This window comes from Myotis nattereri, assembly GCF_964212035.1.
Source record: "Myotis nattereri genome assembly, chromosome: 12".
NCBI classification, from domain to species: Eukaryota; Metazoa; Chordata; class Mammalia; order Chiroptera; family Vespertilionidae; genus Myotis; species Myotis nattereri.
Window position 1 is genome coordinate 27,401,320 of NC_138087.1, and position 10,048 is coordinate 27,411,367.

Here is a 10,048-nt window from a genome sequence, read left to right on the forward strand (position 1 = left end):
TTAAAAATGAGGCTACTAGAAAGTTTAAGATTACATAGGTAGCCTGCGTTATGTTATATTTCTGCTGGGCAGCGAGTCTCCAGGGGCTTGTGCAAGCACCTTTTATTAAACGGTTGGAGTAACTCAGTGCGGTGGCCATGAGTCTTGCCACTCTCACAGGAGAGACCAAGGCAGCTTCGACTGTTGGAATCTCTCAGGGGCTGCAGAGCGTGCGAGGCGGAACCAGGACTCCAGCCCAGGTTTGCATGGCTCCCTCTCTCCTGTTTCCACTCTGTCAGCCTGCTCCCTCTTATTTCTTCTGGCGAAGCCAGGGAGAGCTCACACGCAGGCCTTTTCTCTTGACTCTTCATAGAAAATAATGCTGTGAGAGCAGGCTGAAACAAAAATGCTACCTTCTCTTCAGATGGCAACAGAAAGAATATTTGAGTTCTTGCAGAGAGGATGGGCAAAGCCCATTTGCATGAACAAAGGGAGTTTTGCAAAGTAAGCGGAAAACATCTTTACAGTATCAGAGTGAAATTTGCGTAGCCAAAGGGCCCAGGTTATTTAGTTTAATATTTTGGTTTGGTTTTCTTTTCTTCCTCCACCCCCCACCCCCCGTTTTTTGTTGTTGTTGTTGTTGTTTTTTAAAAAAGAGGATTTGAAACGCTGGGACATCCTATGGAAATTTAACATCTTCCCTGATACTTTCTTTTTAATGCAAGTAAGATTTATGTAACTAACACAGGGTTGATTCCACGTTAGGAATTCTCCAAATTACTTTCCTTATATTGGTAGCATTCAGTACATGAGCGCCCCAAAGAATGCAGAGAGGCATTCCAGGTTGCTAGTTTTTGATATGGCTAATTAGTAATCAGCTTTGTCCCCTTTCTACTTGATCCCTTTATCCACATAGTAGGAGCTGGCAGCGGGCAAAGCCTTCCTCAGTCACTTGGGTAATCAATGCCAACATGCTGTACCCAGTGGATGGCAGAGGGTCCTGGCCCCAAAGTGGAGGAGGGGAGCACAGGCTCACACGCCCAGTGAGGGAAACGTTTTCACGGAGAGGGAGGCAACCATTTAGGAAATCTTTGCTTCCACCCTGCTAGGAGCAGCTCCAGGCCTGCAAAAGCCACCCCATCTGCTCTGCACCTGTGTGAGCACTCGCCTCTCATAGACGAGTCACTCGCCTGGATCATGGCAGGAGCAGGCAGCTCCAAACTTCAAGGTTACTTCACCTCCAGGAAATGTCACAGCGCCAGTGACAAAAACGGGCGACCCCATGTCATCCTCCGCCCAGAAGGTTCCCTTGTTAGGACCTGGGTGCCACCCTCCAGGTTACCTTCCCCCAGTCTTCACCCAGTGGGCAGTGGAGGGGGCGCCCTGGCCCAGACCCCGTGATTGGCATCCGCTGCTTGGTCCCTGTGTCCTTCCCCAGGCAGCTGGCCTGCCCCACTAGGCAGAGCCAGGCTGCTGAAGAGCCTGGCTATTTTTACTTCTCTGCAGGGATCTCAGGTTACAGATTATATAGCGATGAGGTAAGTTACAGGTACGCACGCTCCTGTTTCTAATTTAGCTTGGCGCTGCTTTCAAACATTAAACAGTCTCTCGCCTGGCTCTCCCTGGTTCCACTCTCCTCCCATCTTTGCCATCTCAGTCCGTCCTGCTGGATCACACAACTCTCCGGCTTCTTAGAAGGGAGAGTCAGGGAATATTAATTTTCACGCAGGACAAAGCCCTACGCTTTTCCCCAGGAGCTTGCCCGTAGCAATGTGATGGAAGCACACATCCTCACAAGAGGGGAATGTTTGTGCGGTATTTTAGATGTTTTTCAATTGCCTTCGCACACATAGTCAAAGGTAAACATTGCACGAGCCAGGAACATTTAGGATTCTGGTAAGTAGGTACCCCTTTCAGATGAGAAAATTAGGACTTAGAGAGATTAATGAGTTGACTAAGAGTTCACAGTCAAGATGAAGTACAGAAGTGGTGGATGGATAAGAAAGAAACTTCTGGTTGGAGGTAGTGCCCTAAAAACAGCAGTCTGGAGAAGTGGAATACTGGTCTTCCTCCTCCCTCCCTCCCTCCCTCCTTCCCTCCCTCCCTCCCTCCCTCCCTCCCTCCCTCCCTTCCTTCCTTCCTTCATGTTTTCTTCTCCCCTACCCTCCCCTCCCTTTTCTTTTTCTTTTTCTTTTTCTTTTTCTTTTTCTTTTTCTTTTCCTTTTCCTTTTCCTTTTTCTTTTTCTTTTCTTCCCTTTTCTTTCCCTTTAACCCAGTCCAATCTCTTGGTGTCTAGGTAGAATGTTTCTGCCAGAAGCCACTTGTGTGATAAACACACTGTATGTCATAAATTGAAACTTTATTGTGAATTTAATTAGAATATAGCTATTAGGGATAAAGGAATACCAATATTAAAATTATTAGGGGTTACTAAGAATCAGAACCCAAGTGCCCATATATTTTTGTTTCTTTGAAACATGCCCACATACTCAATTAGCACTTAAACAGCATTTCCATGTTACCTTAAGTAAGACCTTGAAAGTACTTAGATGGCACTACATTAACTTTAAGGCAGTGGTTCTCAACCTTCCTAATGCCACGACCCTTTAATACGCTGGGTACTCATATGTGGGCGTATCTGCATGAGGGCGGACCCACCTGGAGATGGATAGAGGAGCGGTGTCTCAGTTCCTAAAACCATCAAAAATATACTTTTCTGATGGGCTTAGGCGACCCCTGTGAAAAGGTCGTTGGACCCTCAAAGGGGTCGCAACCCACAGGTTGAGAACCGCTGCTTTAAGGAGTAGAAGAAATGATATGGAAATTTGTAAAAATATATCAAAACTATTTCCAATAAGATTTTTGCAATATATTTTAAAACTCAGGAAGGTTCTTAGAGAGGAGAAATAGTTCTAATTTGAATATCTGGTTTTTAATTGTGGCTATCTTATTTTAAACGGTGCCGTTACCTTCTTTTAGACATGATTGTCAGTATGCCCACTTGTTACACATACATACATATGCTCATACACATTCACACCTACACACCCCGTGTGGTATTTATTCTCTGAGCCTGTCATAGTGACTGTGATAGATAGATAGATAGATAGATAGATAGATAGATAGATAGATATAGATATACTAGAGGCCCGGTGCACAAAAATTTGTGCACTCGGGGGGGAGGGGAGTCCCTCAGCCCAGCCTGTGCCCTCTCACAGTCTGGGACCCCTAGGGGGATGACCACCTGCTGGCTTAGGCCCGCTCCCTGGGGGATTGGGCCCAAGCTGGCAATCAGACATCCCTCTGGCAGCCCAGGAGCCCTTGGGGGATGTCTACTTGCCAGCAGGGAGCAGGCGTAAGCTGCAGTCTGACATCCTTAGTGCTGCTGAGGAGGCGGGAGAGGCTCCCACCAGCACCGCTGTACTGGCAGCCATCAGCCTGGCTTGTGGCTGAGCAGAGCTCCCCCTGTGGGAGCGCACTGACCACCTGCATTGAGCGTCTGCCCCCTGGTGGTCAGTGTGTATCATAGTGACCAGTCATTCCCAATCGTTCTGCTGTTAGGGTCAGTTTGCATATTACCCTTTTATTATATAGGATAGAGGCCTGGTGCATGGGTGGGGGCCAGCTGGTTTGCCCTGAAGGGTGTCCTGGATCAGGGTGGGGGTCCCACTGGGGTGCCTGGCCAGCCTGGGTGAGGGGCTCATGGCTGTTTTCAGGCTGGCCACACCCTCTTTAGAGTGGGGGGGGCGTCCCCACTGGGGTGCCTGGCCAGCCTGGGTGAGGAGCTGATGGCTGTTTTCAGGCTGGCCATACCCCCTTTAGAGTGGCGGGTCCCCACTGGGGAGCCTGGCCAGTCTGGGTGAGGGGCTGAGGGCCATTTTCAGGCTGGCCAAGCTCCCTGGGAACAGAAGCTCCCAGCCTCTACTTTTTTTCATTTTTTTTTTTTATTCTGAGATTTATTTACCTTCTATAATTGAAATTTTGTAGCCTTGAGTGGACTTCAGAGCTGGCCAGGGCGGGCGGGGAGCTTGGCTTCCTCCATCGCCAGGGGCAACCCAAGCCTCCTGCTAGCTCCAGCTCTGTGGCCACAGCTGGCTGAAAGCAGGTGTCTGGGGTTTATTTATCTTCTATAATTGAAACTTTGTTGCCTTGAGTGGAGCTCAGAGCCAGCCGTGGCAGGTAGGAAGCTTGGCTTCCTCCATCACTGGGGCAACCAAGCCTCCTGCTTGCCCCAGCTCCGTGGCTGCCAGCCACCATCTTGGTTGGGTTAATTTGCATATAGTTGCTCTGATTGGCTGCTGGGTGTGGCTTAAGGCATAGCAAAGCTGCGGTCAATTTGCATGTTTGTCTTTTATTAGTGTGTGTATATATATTTATTTGTTTATTTTAGCAAGGGGGAGAGAGAGAGAGAGAGAGAGAGAGAGAGAGAGAGAGAGAGAGAGAAAGAAACATCCATGTGAGACTGGGGATGGAACCTGCAACCTGGGCATGTGCCCTGACTGGGAATTGAATCTTTGTCCTTTGGGTGCACAGAAGGATGCTCAACCAACTGAGCCACACCGGCCAGGGTGTGACTGTGTTCTTGATTATAAGACTGTGTATTGCTTGAAGGCATGAACAACACCTCTTATTTAATTTATTTTTTCATTTATTTTTATTTTTTGGTATTCCCATAATACACAGCTTAGATAGCACATGGCATAGTAGAACAAGCATGGAATTTGTACATGGCTGGAGGCTTTTTTTTTTTTTTTTTTTACTTCAAGCCTCCATTTCCTCATCTGTCAAATGGGAATAATGTAATGTAAATTTATGTTATAGGGTTAATGAGAGCATTAAATGAGGTAATTCCTATGAAGTAGTTAGAATTGTGTCCCACAGATAGTCATTGTTCAATGAAGACTGGCATATGTAATTAATATTTTTTTAAATATATTTTATTGATTTTTTACAGAGAGGAAGGGAGAGGGATAGAGAGCTAGAAACATCAATGAGAGAAACATCAATCAGCCGCCTCCTGCACACCTCCCACTGGGGATGTGCCTGCAACCAAGGTACATGCCCTTGACCGGAATCGAACCCGGGACCTTTCAGTCTGCAGGCTGACGCTCTATACACTGAGCCAAACCAGTTAGGGCAGTAATTGTTATATATATATATATATATATATATATATATATATATATATATATATATCCCCATATATCCCCCCATATCAATTTGTTTGCTTGCATGGGTAGTAACTCTCAAACAGCCTCATTCCTCCTCATATTACTGCTGATACTCAAGCACTGAGTAAATTGTTTTCAGATGAATGAAACAAAGACATCATAATTATGAAAGAGTTATAATGACATTGTCATTGATGACTTTCCTTTCTGATACAGGCCAAGGTTGCACTCGGGAGAAAGGAGTGTGCCCTGTGAGAGTGGCGGATTTGATCAACTACTTCACAGAGAGAGCCGAAATGGAAAAACCAGGATGAAAAAGGTATTGAATATCACATGCTTAAGCCAACTTTCTCTTTCTCTCAGAATCATGTGCTTGGAAGGAACTTTCATATATAAATAACTTTAATTTGTAGTCCTCTTCTGCTCCATTTTAGCAGGGCATCGTTTTTGATGAATCCTTCATCCAGATGATTCATTTATTTCTTGTAAAGAGAAGGAATGGGTGGGGCTCATGCTTTTTCACTCACTTGTTCATTATTATTTCCCTTATAATACAAACACAGAGTAGTTTCAGGATTAGAGGATTTTCGTGTTGATGTTGTCTGATTTAATGCATTTTCCACATGTGTATTTTCTTAGCTTCTTTGAGTCCTAATTTATGTACAATAAATTGCCCCACTTTAAATGTGCAGTTTGATGATATTGGCAGTTGTGTAACCAATATCACAATCAAATAACTCCTGCCTCAGAATGTTTCTCTCTTGCCCCCTTTACGGTCAGTTACCTTCCTCACCCCCTGGCTACAGGCAACCATTGATCTTCCCTCTATCACCTTCGTGTCTGGCTTCTTTCACCCCATGTAATGCTTTCATAGTTGAGCCATGTTGTGTATGTACCTGCAGTTTGTTCCTTTTTATTGATGAGTATATTCCATAGTATGGATATGCCACAATTTTTTTCCTGTGTACCAGTTGAATGACATTTATGTTGTTTCTAGTTGTTGGTTATTAATATTGCTGCTACGTACATTCATGTGCATGAATTATTTTGACATATGTGTTCATTTGTTTTTGGATAAATATCTATGATGGGGTGCTGGGTCATAAGTTGAGTATAGATTTAATTTTATGAGATATTGTCAAACTGTTTTCCAAAGGACTGTCTACTGTGCATCTAGGATCAGCAAGGTGTGAGAGTAGCAGTTGCTCTGTGTCCTCACCAGCACTTGGAATCATCTGTCTTTTCAGTTTTTGTATTTCTAGTGGGTGTGTAGTGGTATTTCATTGTGGTTTCAATTTGTGTGTCTCTAATGCCTAGGGATGTTAAAGTATCTTTTCATGTGTTTAATGGCTATTTGTTTATCTTCTTTTGTGAAATGTCTGTTCAAAACTTTTGCCAATTTAAACAAATTCTTAGGGTTGTCTTATTTTTGAATTGTAAGTAGAATTCACTGTATAGTCTAGATACAAACTTTCTGTCATATACATGTGTTGCAAATATTTCCTCCCAGTTTTTGCCTTGCCTTTTGATTTCTTTATCTTGTTTTTTGAAGAACACATGTTTTTAATTTGGATGTAGTTCATTTAACCATTTTTTTCTTTTATAGTTATAATGCTCTTTTTGACCTATTTAAGAAATATTTATCTTACCCAAACTACAGATATTTTTTCTATAGAGACTTTATGATTTTAGTTCTTTTGTGTCGGTCTGTGATCCATTTCAAGTTACTTTTTATATAGGTTGCAAAAACAAAAACTATCCACAAACAAACAAAACAACAAAAACAGGAAAAAGTAGGGGAGAGCTTCAGTTTAATATTTATTTTTCCTCATGGGGAAGAAGATGTTTGGAAAAAAAATCCCTTCTTCATTGAATTACTTTGGTGCCTTTGTTAAAAATCAACTAATGGTATAGGTCTAAGTCTCTTCTGATTCTTTCTTAATAATTTGTAGAGCTATTATTAAGCCAATACAATAGTGTCTTCATTAGTGTAGTTTTATAGCAAGACTTAGAATCAGAGAGAATAAGGGTTTCAACTTTGTTCTTTCTTTAAAAATTATTTTGCCCCCCCCCCCAAAAAAAAAATAAAAAAATAAATTAAAAAAAAATATTTTGCCCATTCTAGGTCTCTTGCCTTTCCATATATAGTTTACAACCAGCTTCTCCATTTTTTTTTTTCCAAGAAACTTTTGGAGGGTTTAGTTTATTAAAATTTACTGTAATTATTGATATGGTTGGATTTTTGTCCACCTCTTTCTTACTAATTTTCTATCAGTTACCTTTCTATTTTGTTCTTCTATTACTTCTTTCCATTTTTTTTGTGGGCTTCTTAAGGTATGGGATTATTTAAATATTGAAATTTATTATTTAATTGGCTTTTTGAATGTATGAATGTCAAGTCCTGGTTGTGACATTGTACAACAGATTTCAAAAGGTTACAATTTGGGAAAAGCATTACCTGCAAATAAAAATTTTAGTTTTAAAATTATACCATTAATATTTTAATATAATTCAGACTTAAATAGAATTATATTTAAAAATATAGAAAGCTTTAAACAAAAAAAAATCATTTGTTATCATACTAGGGAATTTTTGTTAATCGTTATATGTTGTCTTAGATTTTTCTAAATAACTACAAAATATCAGCGGCATACAGCAATAGGTATTTACTCCTTGCTCACATGTCTATAAGTTGTCTGGGTTGGTTCTGCTTCAGGATGTAGATTTGTGAGTCTGTGGAGATGGTTCCAAGCTTCAGGTTGGGTCCAGGGTTTCTCTACATGTTTCTTATCCTCCACGAATCAGTGGTTATTGGAGACATGTTCTTTTTATCCCAAAAAGCAAGAGTACATGAGAGTAAACACAAACGTGCATGTACATTCCAAGATTTGCTTGGGTCATGCCCACCAACATCCTTTTGATGAAAGCAATTCACATAGCCAAGTCTAACTTCTAGAGGTGGGGAAATATATAGGCCCAAGAAAGGGTAAGGATGAATAGTTCTAACAAGGGGATGTGTGGCCCTGACCAGTTTGGCTCAGTGGATAGAGAGTTGGCCTGCGGACTGAGGGGTCCCAGGTTCGATTCCGGTCAAGGGCACATGCCGTGGTTGCAGGCACATCCCCAGTAGGGAGTGTGCAGAAGACAGCTGAATCGATGTTTCTCTCTCATCGATGTTTCTAACTCTCTGTCCCTCTCCCTTCCTCTCTGTAAAAAATCAATAAAATATATTAAAAATAAATAAATAAATAAATAAATAAATAAATAAATAAAAGGGGATGTGTGTGAAGAATTATGACCATTAATCCAATCTACCAAAGTGAATCATAAGATTATGGTATAGTGTTAAAGCTTTTCAGAGTTTTCAGATTATAAGCAACATCCAAATATCATTTTTGCTTATAATCTAAAGAGGGAGAAGTGGGTGGTGATATAGAGAAAAAATGGTGGCTGTGAGTTGATAATGATTGAAACTACTTTTGTATACAGTTGAATTTTCCATAATAAAATGTTGAAAAAATGGTCCCAAAGAAGTCCTGTGTTAAATTTGTCTCTATATAGAAACTAAGGTTCTCAACTTGTTTGGTGGAGACAAATAGTGTTTGCACAATGGAGCTAGAACCCAAGTCAATCCTTTTCACTGAATGTGGCTTTCTGTCATTCACTTGGTATTTCTTTAAATATTTATTTAACATGAGGCTCCATGTTATGGATAAAAAGACAAAGGTTTCTCTTCTCTCATATCCCCTGGACTAATGGGTCACTGTCCTTTTAAACTGTTAGAATGCCACAGTGGGGCTGCTAAAATGCTAAACGGGGGTATACACAAACTCATAGGGTATAGGAAAAGGTATCCCTACATCTGATTAAGGAAATCAGAGAAGGCTTTTCATAGATGAGGTAAGGTTTGGACCAAGACTTTTGGGACTAGTTGAATAAGCCAGAGACTGTGTCATGGGCAGTGGGAGCAGCATGTGGAAAGGTGTTGAGGTGTGAGAGAACACAGCATTATGGTACTATGGAGGAATGATATGTGACTCAAGGTAGTTAAATGCTAGCTATAATATGTGTAGATTGAAGTGTTCTGGTGAGAGAAGTTGGGGGAGATGAGGATGGACTTACATGTTATGTAAAAAAGTTGAGATTTAATCCTGTGGATCAGTGTTTCCTGCCTTCTTATAAGAATCAACTAGGGCCCTGACCAGTTTGGCTCAGTGGATAGAGTGTCGGCCTGTGGACTCAAGGGTCCCAGGTTCGATTCCGGTCAAGGGCATGTACCTTGGTTGCAGGCACATCCCCAGTGGGGAGTGTGCAGAAGGCAGCTGATCGATGTTTCTCTCTCATTGATGTTTCTAACTCTCTAACCTTCTCCCTTCCTCTCTGTAAAAAAATCAATAAAATATATTTTTTAAAAAAAGAATCAACTAGGGCTCTCATTAAAATACAGATACTTCAGTCTTAGCTCTGATCTGATGACTGAGAATGTCTAGGGGTAAGCGAGTTTGGGAAGCATGATTATGGGAGCTACCAAAGAATTCTAAGCAAAGGAGTGATGTGGTCATATTTGCAAGTTACAAAGACCACGCAGACAGTAGTGTGCAGGTTAGATGGGTAAAACATAGGTGTACAGAGATAGAATCAGGTAGATGAATCAGTTGGCTACTGCAAGAGTCCCTAAGAGGCATAATGAGTTCCTAAACCATGACAGCAGCAATGGTGATTGAGTGGAAGGAATGTTAAGGAGCTGGGACTGGTAGGCTTCAATGAATAATTGCCTCTGGAGAATAGGAGAGGAGGATTCTCCTTTAAATGCCTGACTTGATGGGTAGAGCCATTGTTCACTCTTAGGTAGAGAGTTAAGATGAATAATGAGCTCACTTTGGGTCTTGTGGAACCTG